This window comes from Fukomys damarensis, unplaced genomic scaffold, assembly GCF_012274545.1.
Source record: "Fukomys damarensis isolate Sample0158 unplaced genomic scaffold, DMR_v1.0_HiC HiC_scaffold_6, whole genome shotgun sequence".
Lineage (NCBI taxonomy): Eukaryota > Metazoa > Chordata > Mammalia > Rodentia > Bathyergidae > Fukomys > Fukomys damarensis.
Genome location: NW_022900918.1, coordinates 22,598,087 through 22,616,764, shown reverse-complemented (window position 1 = coordinate 22,616,764; position 18,678 = coordinate 22,598,087). Strand labels below are relative to the sequence as shown.

The following is an 18,678-nucleotide window of genomic DNA, read 5'->3' as shown; positions in this document are numbered from 1 at the left end:
TTTTACACTATTCTTTTTGAGACAATCTAAGATAATTTATTTTTTTAATTTAATTTTCCTTTCTTTTTGATGCTTAACATTTCTTTCAAAAGCCCTTAATTAGTCATTTTCGGTATTTTCTTGGTGTTGTACTCTGGCTCTTTGAGGCCTGTGGAGAGAGGGCGAGATACAGAGACAAGAGCAACTCCAGAGAGAATTTCGGAGAATTACTTCCACTTTTATTGTGTCGCGTTACAGTTTATATACTGCAGATCTAATTTACATAAGGGAGAAGACGGGCAGAAAGGATGTAGGTGGCATAAAGAGATTGGCTGAGCCTGGAAAGTCATCAGTCCTTGGGGAACTAGAGGGGTGCAGCGAGTGTGGCCAACGAGGCTTTCTACATACCGGTTATGGGCAGCTTGCACGCCCCTTTTAGTGTCCTTGTAGCTCGCTACTGGACTTTGGTGTGTCGCACCTTCATTAGCCAGGCTACTGGAGCACCCATCATTTTCTATTTCAACTTGAAATTCCAATCTTTTCATTTTCTCATATATATATTTTAATAATGATTAAACCCAGAATGTGCTTTTATTTGTTATTATTATTATAATTATAATAATAATAATTATTATTATTATAATTATAATAATAATAATTATTATTAGTAGTAGTAGTAGTACCGGGGATCAAACTCAGGCTCTTGAGCTTGCAAGGCAGGCAGCGGAACCACTGAGCCAAATCCCCAGCCTGCTTTTAATTTTTTATTTTTGGCTCTTACAGAACTGGTATTAAAACCAGTGCTGCTCCCTTCTCTCCAAATGAAATCATTTATCTGCATAAAAAGGCAATATATACACACACACACACACACACACACACACACACACACACACGCATGTGTGACTCAGAATTTGAGTCACTAAAATTAGTGATCATGTTCAAACTATTTCAGATGGGCACGCAATAGTTGGTTGGAAAACGAGCAGTGTCAGTAAACGTGTGCCCGTTGTCATGTTCCTCCAAAAATCAGAGAACCAAGGACGCAACGTCACAATCTCTCTCACCTTGAAAACATACAGATCCTGTCATTGCCAAAGGAACCCGAGCTTGAGACCAGGAATGGTGGGAATGTTTCATTACTCAAACACTTGTTTGTGGAAATTATTTCATCATAGATTATGGTGCATCAATGGTTCAGGACTGGGGAAGTTAACTGAGTTCTACATAATGGGCTTAAAGCAAGCTCTGTTTTATTGCAGTGGTATGTGTTTGAGGAAACACAATAATGCTTTTACTTTGTAGACCAGATGATAAACAGTGATTAGATATACCTGTTTGCCTATTCTGACTATGTCAAAGGAAACCTTGTAAATTACCAGGCCCTTGGTGTCTGGTTCATGCATACTCTTGTTAATTGACATTATACTCACATTAATTACATCAGCTCACTCTCGTTAGCTATAAAATTTTATTAATGACTCATTTATTTATTGTGTATTCATTTCTCCAAAATTCATTTTAATATTTTCCTAAAAATTTGTGCCACCTTTTTGTAAAGAAGAGATTAAAGTGGTTAATTTGTACTATTTTAATCTCATTTGTAATAGATATAATTAATTACTTATTGATTTATAAAGTGCTGGTTTTAGAAGTTTAAAGTAATTGAATATCTTCTTATGTCTTTGGCCACGCTTATTGATTTTCTGATGGTGAGAAGAGTGAAAAATAGCTTATAAATAAGCATACATTCTGGATGTGTAAAATGCAGACAGTTATTAAAGTAGCATTTGTGATAGTAATCCACATTATAATTAGTAGAAAGCCAATGAGTTCTTAAATAATGTTTCAATTTTACTCTGATTTATGAGATATACAAATCTATAAGAAACAACTATAAATGTTAATATGAAGATATATTGAACCCCAAAATCCACTGTCGAAACTCAATTGAAAGTACTAGCAAAAACAAAGATCTGAGGACATTTGAATATAAATACACATTTATCAGTCAATACTGTGTGAATACTACACATAGTGTTTTTAGTTATATAATTATTAGTAAATAAAATTGCTCTCCAAAAGCTACCTTCAGTGACACCTTATTTCTTATGCATACAAAATGATATTTAATACATATGACTACTTTCAGAATTTTCTTCCTTCTTAGCATGATATTTTAAAATTAATATGCAGTAATTTCTGTAAAACTTTTGATTTTTCCATAGATATTAAGCAATTCATTTTCAAAGCTCTGTAATCTTTGAGATAGTATCTAGTATTTAAAACTTTCCTGTAGTCACACAGTGGTACTACAATGAAATTCTCAGGTTCAAATCCATTTATAGCTGTACTTTTTCTTTGGATCTGAAGATTGCAAGGAAATATCTCCTTTAACTATTAAGTGAATCCTATTAATCATTAAAAATCACTGAATAAAGGAGACAAAGGTTTTTGTGAGTACTGAGTCAACATTAGGAAAGTATCATCATTATGATAATAGCATTATATATTTGTACAGAGCTTTACAGTTTATGAGGTGCTTTCATCTACTTTAAGCCACTTGATCTCTGCAGTAACTCTGAAAAAGTAAGGGCATTTTTTTTGTTGCACATGAAACACATATTAACCTGTACTGGTTTAAAAATTAAGAAGAGTTTATTGTGAAGGTCCTAGACTGACCCTTGGTACTTAGTGAACAAAATTATGGTTGTGGAACAAATGCACACATCAGCTAAAACCAATCTCTCTCTCTCTCTCTCTCTCTCTCTACCTCCCTCTCCCTCTCTCTCCCTGTCTTTCTTACTTGGATGTGCATTCTCCTTTTCCTGTCTGCCATTTCTATTTTTTTCCATTCCAAAAGCACACTGTTGTAATCACAGCTTCTTGTAATCACAGCTTCTAAGTAAACGAAGCATAGCAAGACTCTTTTTCATGTACATGAGTAAATAAATAAATAAATAGACAAAAAAAAAAAAAGACAAATAAATAAATAAATAAGGCCGGTGAAGTAGTGCAATTGTAGGCCGCAGCTTGGCTCACTTCCTAATGCTAATGTATATAATCACACTAATATGAAATTTAATAAATGCTTTATAATATACAAAATACAGATGCAAGTACATCACATATATGCGCATATGTGTGCCTTATTTTACACATTTGTATAAATTATCAATATAATTTAAGTTGACATTATATTACATTGCAACTATGACACACATTAATAAATATTGATTAAAATATTTAGATTGCTATGGGTAAATAAGGAAGCAAAAAAGAACATACATAACCTAAAAATCCACAAATGTTCTATTTGCATCTTCACATTGATCCAGCTAAGAATGAAATATGAAAAAAATCAAATACCAAGATAAATGAAATTAATCATAATGTTAGTGAGATATTTAAATATTCTAAGAAAAGGTGACCTCAGGTGAGTGTTATTTGCAGCTTCAACTTGCTACCTAGTCAGTAAGCATTTGAGTATTTCATATATGTCACCCACTAATCCTAGTGCACATTGGATGTCAACTCACACTTCTCCATGATGGTATTTTCAGGACTCAAACGTCTGTGAATTTTTATAACATAATGATTTTCTCAATTTTTTTTTACATTTTTATTTTGAGAGACTGTTTGCATGGCTATTGAAAGTGTTACATATACTGAAATAGAAACTATTATGTCTTCCAAAATCATTTGCAGCAATTCTTGGAGGCAATGTTTAGTGCATATCACACACCCTATGACAACTACTATATATCCATAGTCAGAACCAATACGCTTTACATCATCTTGCAGTCAGAAACCATTCAAAATCAATATGTTGATTTTCCTTAAAAGTTCCACACATTACATAGACTTGCCTAGATAATGTAACCTTTGTTTTGTTTTTATTCATGTCACTGAGAGAAAAAAAATTGCTCATGTTGTAAAATCATGCCTGTGTATTTGGCACTATATAGAAGTTGGTTGGTAGCTTTATCTGCTGTTGTCCTCCATGCAGTCACACAGGTACAGAGGCGTGCAAGTGTTATATGCACACACATGAATTTGATTATATTCCTAAATATAGATATAGCATTTGCTAATAAACTATTTTATCATATTAATTGAATCAACTGCGAATTAACTTTTTCTATATTATTGTGTACTATGAAGAAGAATATTGGTGTGTTTTGACAAACAATATTTTATGTACGACTTTATAAGAAAATGTAATTACTTACTTAAAATTAAAAATAAAATATTCACAAATAAATTAAGAGAAATCCCATCCTATTGCATTCGAAACGTTTTACATAATGCACTTAATTTGTGATTATTTCCACTATTTAGTTATTTACTTTATTTATTTGGGGAGGGGCAGAGACTCATTATTTACTACAGGCTGGCCTTTGACTCACAATGTAGCCCAGGCTGGCTCTGAATTCACAGCCATCCTATTTCTTCAGCCTTCCAAGTGCTGGAAATACAGACAAATGACAAGACATCAGGCTTGGACTTTTTAAAGAGAGGACACTGGGACAGGGAATTAGCTTAGTGGTGTCACCACCTGCCTTGCGAGCTCCAGGTCCCAAGTTCAGCCCTCCCGCACAAAAATAAATAAATAAATAGAGAACACTGAGATAATGATGGCACATAGAAGTAAAAATCCATACTTTTAAATGTATATGTTAAAATGTATTTATTTTTATAATATTTTATATCAACCTAAATGAATGAAGTCTTTCTGGTTTTTGATTTGTCCTCAAGGCATTTTTCTTATTCTTATACAAAGTACATTCTTTTCAATGGTGCCAAATTAAATTCTTCAGCAATTCTACCTCCTTTGGTTTCAAATTTGCACATGATTTCTGGGCCAAAATTTAGACTTTTCAAATTTTTGCAATTCTGCTTTTCTTTTTTTTTGCAGAATTTGTAATTCTCACCACAAAACTGTTTAAATGCAGCTTGAAGATTGAGTTGCCTTTAAACTTTTTTTATTAGACCAATTAGTCCAGTGGTCTTCATCTCGGTCAAACAAAAATTCAGGAAATGGATGAAATGCAAACAAATATTCTGCCAAAGTGTAACAAATGTGGCTTCTTGTTGCCTGGAGTCCTTGTTGAAGTGAAACCTATCTACCTTGTATTTACTGCCTGTATCCCTATAGGTTCTTTGATCTTCTGAGCCACAACCCCAGTTGCCCATTAAGCTCTGCTTATATCATTCTATGGCTGCTGTAGTCCATACACCAAACTTTGCCAAACACTACCTCCAATCTAGGATGTAGTAAAGGTTTCTAAATCATTCACTCAGAGTCACAGCAATTATGCCACTTCTCTCATAATAAATTTTCTGCATCAGTCTGTTTTTGGGGGTGCTGATACACAATACCTGACACTCATAATTTTAAAAAGAAGATTTTTAATTGAGTTCACAGTTTTGAGAGAGTCAGTCCACAAACACCTGTCTCCAAAGATGAAACATTGCAATGAGAGGGCGTGCAGGATGAAAGATGTCCATAGCATGGTGTCCAGGAAACCGAGCAGGGAGTACTGCCAAGAGAAAGAGGCAGAAGACCCAGCAGTACCCGCATGGCCATACAGCTGTGACCCACCTTACATACACAGAAGAGTGAGTCTGTGATTCACTGGGTGTATCTCAGAGCCACTCAACTTGTCCCTCTACCTGCTACAATGACAGGGAAGGAAATTATCTTTTCTTCTCTTCTCTTGCATAGGTGACGATAGTAAGAGATGATACTTGCCATAGTGAAAAATGTAAGCCAAGTCACAAGAAAAAAGAACACTATGCTATTCAAAAGATATTGCATAATTGTATATGTAAAATGAATATCAGTTTTCCTTGAATATCCAGAATAGCAGTGAATTGTATATTAGTCAGAACAGATCACGCTTTATTGTATTGGAAACAAATATTTCCATGTTTTAAAATATATCTCATTTCCATGACACATACGCACATGACTTTGATTTCTCCTTCTTTACCTAGCTTCCTGCCTTATTTTTGGAGTCAATGAAGAGAGGAAACCAATATTTCAAACAGTAGTACATAAATACTTCCAGTGTTGCTTCCAGCCATGTCTGTTTGGTGAGATCACATCTTTTATGTAATAAATTTGAGGACCTTGTTAGTAATACATGATACCTGATAAATAGCATTGGATGTTTTCTAACCATTTGCTATGAGCTCTTTTAATTGAGGGATATGTTAAATCCCCATATCCTGCACATTAGAATCTATCTGTACTTGGACATATGGTCATTTATGTTTTAATTAAGTTAAAGTGAGGCCTTGAGAGTAAGTTTTAATATAATCTGATTGTTATCTTTCTAGGAAGAGATTGCAATACAAGGAACCATCAAGCATGTAGGTGTATAGAAAGAAAACCCTACGCAGAGACAGCAAAAGACAGGTCATCAACATGCCAAGAAAGACACAAGAAAAGAAAGAAATCTTCCAGCACTCTACAATTGGACTTCCAGACACCATAAATGTGAGAAATCAAATGTATTTATTTCAAGCCAACCAGTTTCTAATTTTATTTTAATGTCAGTCTTATCGTAGTATAATAGCACACTATTTGTCATGAAATTATGGGACATTTTGTAAATACATGACATTTCTGAGACTCTTATTCTAAAAACCACATGGAATCAAAAGATGAGAACTTGTAAAGAACTTCATAAAGCCGGAGATTTAGCTCAGCGGTTCAGTGGCCTGCCTTGCAAGTGCAAGGACTTGAGTTCAATCCCCAGTACCCCCCCTAAATAAAAAGAACTTCATAAGGTTCTGGTTAGGAAATTATTTATTTTCTCAACTTCTTCAGAGATGCACCATATTTACAAGAACTTGGTATGTTCATTCCTACCTCAGGGTGTATGTATCCCATTCTTTCTACCATATTAGTTTCATATTATTGCTTTCACAAATTGGAACCAAATTGTGGTTTAAAGCAATGCTGATTTATGTATTAATTTAAAATTCTGAAGGTTAACAGTTCAAATTTTGTCTTATTGGGAAAAATTGTTGGTAGGAACACCTTTTTTCTGTAGGTTCTAGGAGAGATTATTTTCTTTTCTGTTTGATCCTTGACCAAATGAGATTTTAAAATTGTGAGTCCTTCATGCACCTTCAATATGAGCAAAGTAGCATCTTCAAAAGTCATTCTGATCTGCCTCATACCACTTATTTTCTGATGCTGAGTTCTGTTTCTCTATTTATAAGCACCTATGACTCCCACACAGATGTTCCATGATAATCTCCTGATCTCAGTAACCTTTAAAATTATGTGTGCAAAGATATGCCATTGTAATTTATCCAAAAGTTCCAGGGATAAGAACCATATTTGGAGAAATAAATTTTTTCCTACTACATATACCTAGAGCAATGTTAATGCCTTCAGACCTTAACTGAGGTTACAAATCAGTCATTCTCAATCAGAAAACATCCCTTAGCCTGACTAGTAAAAAAGTCATATGGAACCTCTAATCCCAGCTCTTTGAGGTGTAAGTCACGCATGTATAAATACCGAATAGTTTCTCTGGTGTGAAAAACTATAATGGTACCAAAGATCCTAATGATATAATTGACAACGAAAAATAGGAAGAAAAGGGCTAAAGGTGTAGGGAAAGTGGGAAGGGTAGGGGAAAGGTAATAAGGAAAAGAAAAAAAAATGAGAAGATGAAAAAATGGAAATAAAGTATTTGTAAATAGGGAAGGGAGGAGGGAGTGAAGGAAGAGCAGGGATAAGGGGAAAAATGAGAACCAAGACCTATCATGAAAAGGTACAAGATCCCAATGATGAATGAAACTGTACTGCATACCTAAAATGTACCAATAAACTCAATGAGAAAAAATAAATAAAGTAAAAGGCCATATATCAGACAAATATCTATAACACTTTATAATTTCCCACTTGATGTAAACAGTGATACATATAATTGTTTACACACATTTTTCTTGTTTTCTTAGTAAAATCAAAAATATATAAAGGCAGAGGCAAATTATATCCTAACTGTAATGTCTTCAACCATACAATAAATATGTAATAAATAAATGTTTTTAAAAATGACTGTAATTATGATGAACTAATAATTTAATCAAAATCCAATTATTTTAGGATTTGAAATATGTGATTTTAAATTTTTAAATGTTACTACAGAAATAAAACATTTTGTCATAAAAACATTGTCAAAAGTCACTAGGGTCGATATCTGGCCATACAATATTGTAAAAATTATGAATGTTATAAATTAAAAGAAGATAGTAATGATCTCTGACATTATTTTGATAAGTAAGGAAGGTAGCTTTTAAAAAGTACATTTGGGACCAGAGATTTAGCTCATTGGTTCCAGTGCCTGCTTCACATGTGCAAGGTCCTGAGTTCGACCTCTGGTACCACAAAAACAAAAACAAAAACAACAAAAAAAAATAGAAAGAAAAGTACATTTAACAGTCATAGTAAAAGACATTTAATTTTTTAGTATCATTATTTAGATTCACTATTGTCTTATTTAATTTCATTTTGCTGAGAAAATACCTGACATCCACAAGTTAGAAGAGGAAATGTTTATTTGAGCTCACTGTTTGTACATGTGGTACTCCTGGCACAAGCGTTTGGCAGAGAAAAATCTGTTCATGGCATGATAAGCAGGAAGAAGAGAGCTTCCTTTCTTTCTGTTTTATTCTGTCCAGGCTATAAGGCTATTGGTCAGTGCTGCCCCCTCCCAGGGTGGGTCACAATTTTAATATTAAACAGGGTAATCTACCATACATTTTATTAGGATAATAAGTAGTGTATAAGTATATTATCATTGTATTTAAATTTCTATTGGACTTTTACCAATAATATATTTTATGTATCCTACCAATATTAATGAAATATTAATATAACAATTGGCTCAGGTATTATTTGATGCATATTTTCCAATGACAATAAGAATGAATATTAAGCAGATAAAAATTTACCAGGTATTCAAGACAAAATCTGAGTTTGGCTGATGGAATATTAATTACAAAATCATATGTTACTTACTGTCCTCTCCGGAATAGATAGTATAATAATGCTTTTCTCAAAACTACCCAATTTGAATTTAAAAATGTGTCATGAAAGCAATCTTATGATTTAGTATATCTTAGTTGACAACATGCATTCACATTTTTTAAGATATATATTAACAAATAAAAATAGATGAAAAAATTATTTCTATAGTTTTGGATAATTTTTCCAAACAGGTTTGCAAAACAGATATGTTAATATATTTTTCTGCCTAATGTAAATTTACTTTGGGATGTTTTTAACATTAAGATAATGCAATTATAGTATTGCATTAATATTAATATAATGTAATCTTAATGTTAAGATTGACTGTTTAATGCTTATAAAGTTTATTGCATTACCTAAAAAATAAGAAATAAAACATACATAGTGAAATGTGATTAAAAGATATCTAAAATTAGGTAGCTGTTTAACAAATTTAATACTCTTGACTTAAATGCACTACTGAGTATTTTATATTATCCCAGGTATTATCATTTGATATTTAGCAAGCATTAGAGACAAAAATAGACATTTCTCAGAGTAGAAGAATGTAATTTACTTTCACTTCATACTTATTAATGTGGATAATTTTGATGATGACAGAAAATTGCCCACACTGCTGTAATCTTGGGAAATTGTGATAAGCCATACAAAACTAAACATCTCCAAAATGATTTTAAAATGATAAAATTTTCCAACAGATGCATAATTTACATTAAAGCTCCACATGTATGTATGACATTACTCTTTTTAAATAATGAATTGTGATTTTTTTCTACAAGAAAATACATTTTTATTCTACGCAATGAAGCATCACTTCTATTACAATTGACATTTTTCTCATCAACTTTTTAAAATTAGTGACAAAATATCAGAGCATTATGATCTTGCCAGTCAATTATAAGCTTTATGATAATTAATACATAATCTATTTTAATAAGTGAGTTTACATTATTTGATAAAAATTTATTTGGATAAAATGTTACAAGTTGGAAAAGATTTCGAATGTTGAAAATATTGTTAATATTAACGCAAGAAAAACTGGAAATATTAGATCCTTAGATATATAATGTTGGGATAAACTTTTACTTAAAAAAGATAAATATATTGTTACTACACTAAAATTTGAATGCAATTAATGAAATAATAACTAATAAAATGTATGTATACTAATGTATTTCCTAGGATTTTTTGCTTCCCTAAGAAATATGAATGTTAATTTAAATACACATTTTACATAAATTAAAACACAGAAAGCAAGTTACTTTCAAAAGTTTGGAGATTTGTTTCTTTGGGTTTTAAGGTTATTAAAAAATAATGAAATGCAAGTAGCTCTCTATCCTCTGCTATATAGACACATTGCTCCTCCTAGATCTATGTTTTATATTTCAAGTTTAGAAAATATTTTTCTATACTATTCTAGAGAACTGTTACTTTGAAATGACATTGAAATAATAGTTTCCTGTGGTTGATTGTATCTTGTGTTGCTGATGTCTGTAGTCATTTTTACTCATTTGTTTTTCAATTTTTGATAAATGCTATACCTATTGCATATATATTTATCTTAAGTAACACACAGATGTAGGTATTCAAGGAAAAATTGCTATCAAATACGTTATAAGTACTGCAGCTGAGCATTTGAATACACATCTAAAATAAGTTAAAAATTATCCCAAGAGCTCACTCTCAATTAAAGCTAAAAAAAGATAAGATAACATAAATTATAAGCCAGTATTGCACGAAGCATGGTATTATAATGTCATGGCTGTAAGAACAACAAACCTTTAAATTTCTCTACAGGCTACTCTTGCCTATTTGGCTATGTTGTTCAAGTGTGCACTGTCTAAAGGGATATATTCACTATAAACTATGCTCTCCAAACAAATTGATGTTCTATAGCAGAAATTATGATTTGATTACTGAAAATATGTGTAAAATGCAAACCTAATTATAAAACCTCAAAATTGAAATGTACTTTTTCTGAGTTTAAAATGATTTCCACCATGGAGGAGGACTTTTCAATATTCAGAGAGCTAGATTGCGCTTCTTTGACTAAACAGAGAAATACCTTGGGCAAAATAACACTTTCCACTTTTTCCATAGCATTTCTATGTGCCTTTAGAGAAATTCAGTAATAGTACATAGGATCATAATATTCTCTAAATGACAATATGCATTACTTTTCTTTTTAAAATGTGCTCTATGTTGAGAGATATTATATTTCCAATTAGAATTTGCATAATTAGCTATTCTAAACTTGGCTATTATTGACCAATATTAAAATAAAAATTCCATTTGCCATTTGTTTCCCATGGTTTACCCAGCCATGATAAACAATTTCCAAGAAAATGAAATTGGATGTAAACAAATGTCACATATTTTTATGATATACAGAATGTCTTTGTTTTCTTAAATATCACTACTTTCTCTTTTTATTCAGTGAGTCTACTTTAACATTTTTCATCATTAAGCATTCTTTGTTACATTTTATTACTAAATAATTCACATTTATTTTAAATATAATAATTACATCATTTTGACAAGAATTTTAGAAACTAATATAAATATTCATTTAAATCTCTGGACTATGTTTATTCATTTTAAAGACTTCCTAAGTAACTGTGTGCTGCAATGTGTATTCAATAAAATAAATAATAAACCTTTCTTATAAACACTATGATATAGAACAAAAGTCACAGAAAGACATCCTATGAGAAAAACAGAATGCTTTTGAAAAATGGCTGATTGAAATGTCACTGACAGTCCTAATACTCAATGGCTTTATGTCCTTTCCTCTCCATGCCCCCACATTCTCTTGTTTAATAAATATCAACACCCTTTCTTGGGACTACTTATGGCAGTAAACATAGCAAGTTATATAGACACACAGGTTATATAGTATTTGAAAATAAGGGAAAGGTGGAGATATTTGTTAAGTACAACTGATCTTAGACCTGAAGTATTATTTGAAAATTATGGCAAAACAATGACTATAAGCAAGGACACACTACATCAATAGCATTTAACAAGCAATTTCATTTTACCAGTTTGTAAAAAATGAAATCCACATATTTTAACACGAAAAGACAAAAATATCCACAATAACTAGATTATGGAAAGCCAGAAAGTAATGACTATTTCACTTTATACTTTACATTTATTATACAATCACAGGAAAAACTAAATTACAGAGTTGTTAAAATGTTGCTTCTTGGAAGAGCTTACTTTTTGATAATTTATTCCATCCATTTTTCAAGTTGTTCAATAGGAAGTTAAATTGCACAAGCCAAAAACATCAGTTCAAATATCATCATGATAGGACATTTGACACACGCTGAGAGAATAAATTTGGTTGTCATAATATGGAAAGCACTGATTATTTTAAAGGAATCTTTAGGGTGTACTGATATTTGAGTAATTTTAATAGTATATTTTATTATTAAGTAATAATCCTATAACTTTACATAAATATTCATTGCTTTTCATTTAATAACACTCATGAAATATCTAATATGTAACAGAAACACTTTAAGACTTTTTATCTGTGATGACAAATAGCTCCTGTTTTCAGAAATCTACTAATTTAGATGCCAGTTAGGAAAGGGCAAACAAAAAGTGTCAACTTTATAAATAAATACTATGAAGAAAATAAAGAAAAGATAAAAAAGGATGAAAAAGGAACTAAGTTTTACATGAATTAGTTGCAAATATCTGTCAGAGAAGATATCTAGAATAATTAAAGGAATCTTTACCAAATTACCAAGGATAGAGAGATGTAGGAATGTGAATAAGCAAAAACAATAAATGTGAATCATAACCACATTTTTAAGTCATCATTCTATTAGAATCTACATAGCAATTAATATAGGGAAAATGGAACAAGTAGAATTTGTGGAGATTTAAAGGGGACCTGGGAATGGAGGAACCCATGAGCTCAGTGAAGGAAAGAGTAAGAAAAAGAACTAAGATAGAATATATGTACTGACTCCCTAAGTTGAATGCTATTATTAGGAATCACAACATACTAACAAAACTGAAACAAAGAAAACCCTTGAAAAAGGAAAGAAACCAAATAATTTAATGTTTAGTGAGGAGTTTCATTTTTATAACAGGTGAAATTGCAAACTTTGGAGAGTTGTAAGCCAATAGACCATTTTGGCCTTCATATTGGACACATTGGTGAGTAGAAAAAGATGGAATTAGAGATATCCATCAGTGGCATATTAGCGAGTCCCTTGAAGAATTGCTGAGGGCTTGGTTAATTATACCATTATATGTTGTGTTATTTTACACATATTTTAAAGAAATCTGCCATAGAACATATTGATATGTTGCTGAGGATTGTAAAAAGAAAGTAATAGAGTCAACAGAGAAAGTATTAGAGTCAATGATGACTTTTATTCTAAGAAAAGTCAAATTCATTTAATAATGATAAGAAATTATGGAAGAAAAATTTATCTCTTTTTTGGTAGCAAAGAGTATTGAATTGCTTTTGGAAACAGTATATTTGAATTAGGTTATCTATGGCTGGTGATCCGCAGTCCTACAGATGAAATGCAAAACAACATGAAGGCATTATGTGCTCTTTAACAGCAATGCCCATTGGTATTAAATCATTTTATAAAAGTACGAGTGCGAGAATCTCCTCAGTATACATCACTGTCTTTTGTTGTATGAATTTCTATTTTACTGATACATCAAAGGAGAAAATTTACTTTAGTGAAATAAATCTCTGAAATTGTTTTTTAATAGTATCTTGGGAAAATACAAAAAAAAGTATTTCCCAAATGTGTTCGTGAAATGACAGACATACAAATTATTTAAATGTATGTATTTATTTTGAACAAATTCAACTTTGATATTCCCCTTAGTTGATCAACTAAGCTAACGTTGCATATTTGGTCACCTGAGGTAATTAAACTATATTGAATATGTGTTTTTTCTATTTTACAATACACCATAGTGCATTCTGTTATACAATACACCATAGTCCATCAACATATTATTTTTAAAATTCCAGAATAGCAAACTCTTTCAAACACTGGCATTCACAAAATGTATACTCTAAAAATAATATTGATGTTTTAATAATGATTTTATTTTAAATCTTATTATGTAAAGAAATTATTTGAAATATTATTTTTTAAATATATGCAGGGCCTCTGCTACCTGAAGAACTAGAGTAAGCAAAAAAGATGATCACCTTTCAAGCTTTCAAATAACTCATTTTATGTATACCAGAAATCAGTATATTTACCATTAATCCAAGAATGTCTGACCTAGAGTTCATTATCTTGCATGTTACAAAAGGTGTATTTCATGTATGATAAAATAGACAAGGTTAGACACGTGTTGGTGGACTATAAACTCCCTACTATTTTCTTGATTTAGTTTGCTAAAATTTATTCTCCAGACAGGAAGCATGGAACTGTGCAGTGGGATCACTCCAGGACTGGTTGGCTCCAAGAAAGAAACAACATGGTAGAATGGCATGACAGAGAAGAGTTGCTAGGTCATGACACCATGAAATAGAGATAAAAGTAAGGCATCAGGAATAAAGATATTCCTTTCAAGATTGTGCTAAAACTTACCCACCTCTAATTAGGCCATTCTCCTAATACTATATTCATCTATGATTTCATCACGAGATTAATGCGCTGGTGGATATAGCACTTCATGATCCAGTCATATTTCAAAAGCTTCATGTCTGAATTCAAGATTTTGGAGGGAAATTTAAAATGTAAACCATAACAGTATTTTTATATTTTCTTTTAAAAGAACAAAAAATAATTAATAAATTTAAAATTAAAATTTTGCTAGCTTTTCCATAATTCATAAATAAATATGTGTGATCTTTATGTAAAAATACATTTCTCTGTGTCCACTGGAAAATTATATGTGAAAAAAATTCAAGTTTTACATTAAAAATGTAATTTTATTTCATCTGTTTTTTATATTTTTCCCATTTCCTTGCTTTCCCTTCAACCCCTCCATCCCTCCCTATTTACAAAGACTTTATTTCCATTTTTTTCCTTTTCGCATATTGATTCCATTCCCTTCTTTCCTTTCCCCAACCCCTCCCAATTCCCCTTCCACTTAGGACCTTTTTGGCCTATTTCACATTATCTATTACAACTTTTGACCATTATTTACACTTTCGGTTTCTCATACCACAGAAACTATTATGTATTTAACATCTATCCTGCTTATTTCATGAGTATCATCTCAGTATGCATCAATATAGCTATAAATGTCTCCAATTTCCCATTTTCTATGGCTGAGTAGTACTGCATTTTATTAAAACACATGCGTGTGCGCACACACACACACACACATACACACACACTTTTTTTAATCCAATATCCAGTTGATGAGCCATTAGTCTGTTTCCAAGTTTTAGCTATTATAAACTGTGCTGCTATGAACACTGGTTCACATATTATGACTGTGGTATGATTCTTTTAATTCTTTTGGGAAGATAACCAGGAGGGCAATATCTGGATCAAATGGGATCTCTAATCCTAGTTGTTTGAGGTCTCCATACTGATTTCCACAGTGGTTGCACCAGTTGACATTCCCACCAGTAGTGGAGCAGTTTCTTTTTCCCCAAAGCTCCACCAGCATCTGTTATTGGTTGATTTCATGATAGCAGCCATTCCTTCTGGGGTGAGGTGGAATCTCAGGATTGTTTGCATTTGCATCTCTCAAATGGCAAGTGATATTGAGCAATTTTCCATGTTTATTTAGTATTTCTATTTCTTTTTCTGAGAAATGTCTGTTGATTTCAGATGCTTATTTTTTCTTTTTATTGAGTTTATTGGTATATTCTAGGTATACAGTACAGTTACATTCATCACTGGGATCCTGTACCTTTGCATGACAGGTCTTGGTTCTATTTTTTTCCCCTTGTCCCTGCCCTCCCTTCACCCCCTCCTCCCCTCCCCATCTACAAACACTTTATTTCCATTTTTTCAGTTTCTCATATGTTTTCTTTTCCCTTATTCCCTTTCCCCTACCCTTCCGACTTTCCCTACACCTTATTTTTTATTGAGTATTTAAATTTTGGAGGTCTGATTTTGTTTTTAAGTTATTTATATATTCTAGATAAAAGAACTTTGTCTGAGGAACAGCTAGTAAATTTTTTTCCCTCATTGTGGGTTATTTCTTCACTCTGTTGGTGGTTTCCTTTGCTGTGCAGAAGCTTTTTAATAAAAAGAGATCCCACTTTTTGTTTGTGCTAGTTCACACACAACAGATTTTGTCCATAGATCTTTTCCTTTTACCAATATCTTTAAGAGTTCTACCTAACTTCTTTTCCCTCTGGTTTAGTGTTTCTATTTCAATATTTAAATCTTTAATCCACTTCAATTTTGCTTTCGTGCATGGTGAGAGATATAGTTCTAGTTTTAATCTTTGGCAAGTTAAAACACAATTTTTTCAGCATCATTTATTAAAGAGGCTATCTATTCTCCATTGAGGATGTTTGGCTCCTTTGTCAAAGATGAAGTTGCTGAGTGTGTCTGGAGTTGTTTCTAATCTGTTCCACTGTTCCTTAGGTCTGTTTCTTGATCAGTGCCAAACTGTTTTATCAGAGTAGCTTTGTAGTATAGTTTCAAGTTGGGGATTCTGATAGCCCATACCTTTTCTTTGTTTCATAGAATGGCTTTTGCTCTTCGAGGTTTCTATTTTTTAACAAATGAATTTTTAATTCTTTTTCATGGTTTGTGAAGTATGCTGTTGGGATTTCAAATGGGATTGCAATGGATCTACGAGGCAGTTTTGGAAGTATGGCTTTTTTAAAACTATGTTTGTTCTTACACAGGAGCAAGGGATGTCTTTCCATTTTCTGATGTCCTCAATGATCTATATTTTTTTCAGAGTACTTTAGTTTTTAGAGTAGAAGTCTTTGATTTATTTAGTTAGGTGGATTACTAGGCATTTAATTTTTTGGGTGCTATTGTAAAGGAAGATTTTTGCCAGTTCTTCTTTAAGTGAGTCTGTTGTTCGTGTACCAGAAAGCTATTGATTTTTGTTTATTGACCTTGTTTCCATCTACTCTACTGAATTTGGTTATCAGAAGTATGTTGTCCAATTTCTAAGTATTTATTAATTTCTTGTTTTTTTTTTTTGCTACTAACCTCCAATTTCATCACACTATGGTTAATACATATAATATTATATAATATATAATGTTTTATATATTATATATAATATAACTTCCTCTCATTTGGACTTACTTGTTTTATGTTCTATGTTCTATTAGCTAGTATATGGCTGAATTTGGGTATTATACTATGCAGTTAAGAATAATGTGTATTTGATTTTGTGGGTTGGAACACTCTGTAAACATCTGTTAAGTCCATGTGCTCAAGATTTTGATTTATTTCCAGTATTTTATTGTTTATTTTTGTATACTTGATCTATTTTTGATAGGGGGATATTGTGGTCACCCACTACTATTGTATTAGTGCTTATTTGATTTTTCATATCTTTTAGTATTTGTTTTATATAGTTGGGTGCACTAGTGTTTGGTGCAAATATATTTATAATCATCATCTCTTCCTCTTGGATTTTTCCCTTTACAAGGATATAGTGTCCTTCTTTGTCTCTCTTAATCTGTGTCAGTTTGAAATCCACTTTATCCGCAAATAGAATAGTTACTCCTGCTTTTTTGGGGGGGTTCCTGTCCCATGGAGAATTGTTTTCCATACTACAACTTACTGTCTATGAGTATCTATTTTATGAGCTTCTTTAAAAATTATTTTATATTTTTTGTATGCAGCATATTGTTGGATCTTGCTGCTTGACCCATTCTTTCAGTGTATTTCTTTTTATTGGTGAATTGAGACCATTAACACTGATCATTATAACTGTTATATATTGACTTATCCTTGTTTTGACTTTCTCTTTTTGTTGGATTCTTCCCATTTGAATTTAATTTCTTGTAGTGGCTGATGGATTCATTCTGCTAAGCTTCCTGGTGCTGTGATCCTCATTGTCTTTTCCTAGGATATTGTTTCAACATTTTTGGAGTGCTGGTTTGGTATTCATAAAGTTTTTCAGGTGCTCTTTGTAATGAAAGTATATTATTTCTCCATAATTTTTGAAAGATGTTTTGCAGGATACATCAATCTAGGTTGGAGGTTATTTTCTTTTATGGCTTGAAATACTTTGCTCCAAGCTCTTCTTGCCTTGAGAGTTTCTGCTGAGAATTCTTTGGTTATTTTGATAGTCTTTCCTTTGTATATGATTTGTTTCTTTTCTCAACTACTTATAGAATTTTGTTGTTATGTTGGATTTCTGGAATTGTAACTATTATATTTCTAGGTGTAGTTTTTGTTTTGTTTTTGTTTTGTTTTTAATCATGTATAGTTGGAGTCCTATATGCCTCACTTAACTGTATGTCAAATTCTTTTCCCCTGCTTGGGAAATTTTCTGCCGTTACTTCTGTGAATAGTTTTTTTTTTTTTTTTCTTTTAATGTCATCCGCACTCTGTCTTGCATCTTCACTGACTCTGATCAGTCTTATGTTATTCTTCTTTGCACCATTTAGTAGGAGCTGGATTGATTTCTCATGCTCATGGTCCCTTACTATTTTTAAGAAATTTTTCTTTTCTTTTCAAGGTAATTAATTGCAATCCTTTTTT

General features: G+C 31.8%; 1 pseudogene; it reads left to right on the top strand.

Moving 5' to 3' along the window:
• The first annotated feature begins 1,088 nt into the window (after window positions 1–1,088).
• Window positions 1,089–18,678, top strand: part of LOC104869982 — a 40,755-nt pseudogene continuing 23,165 nt past the window's right edge.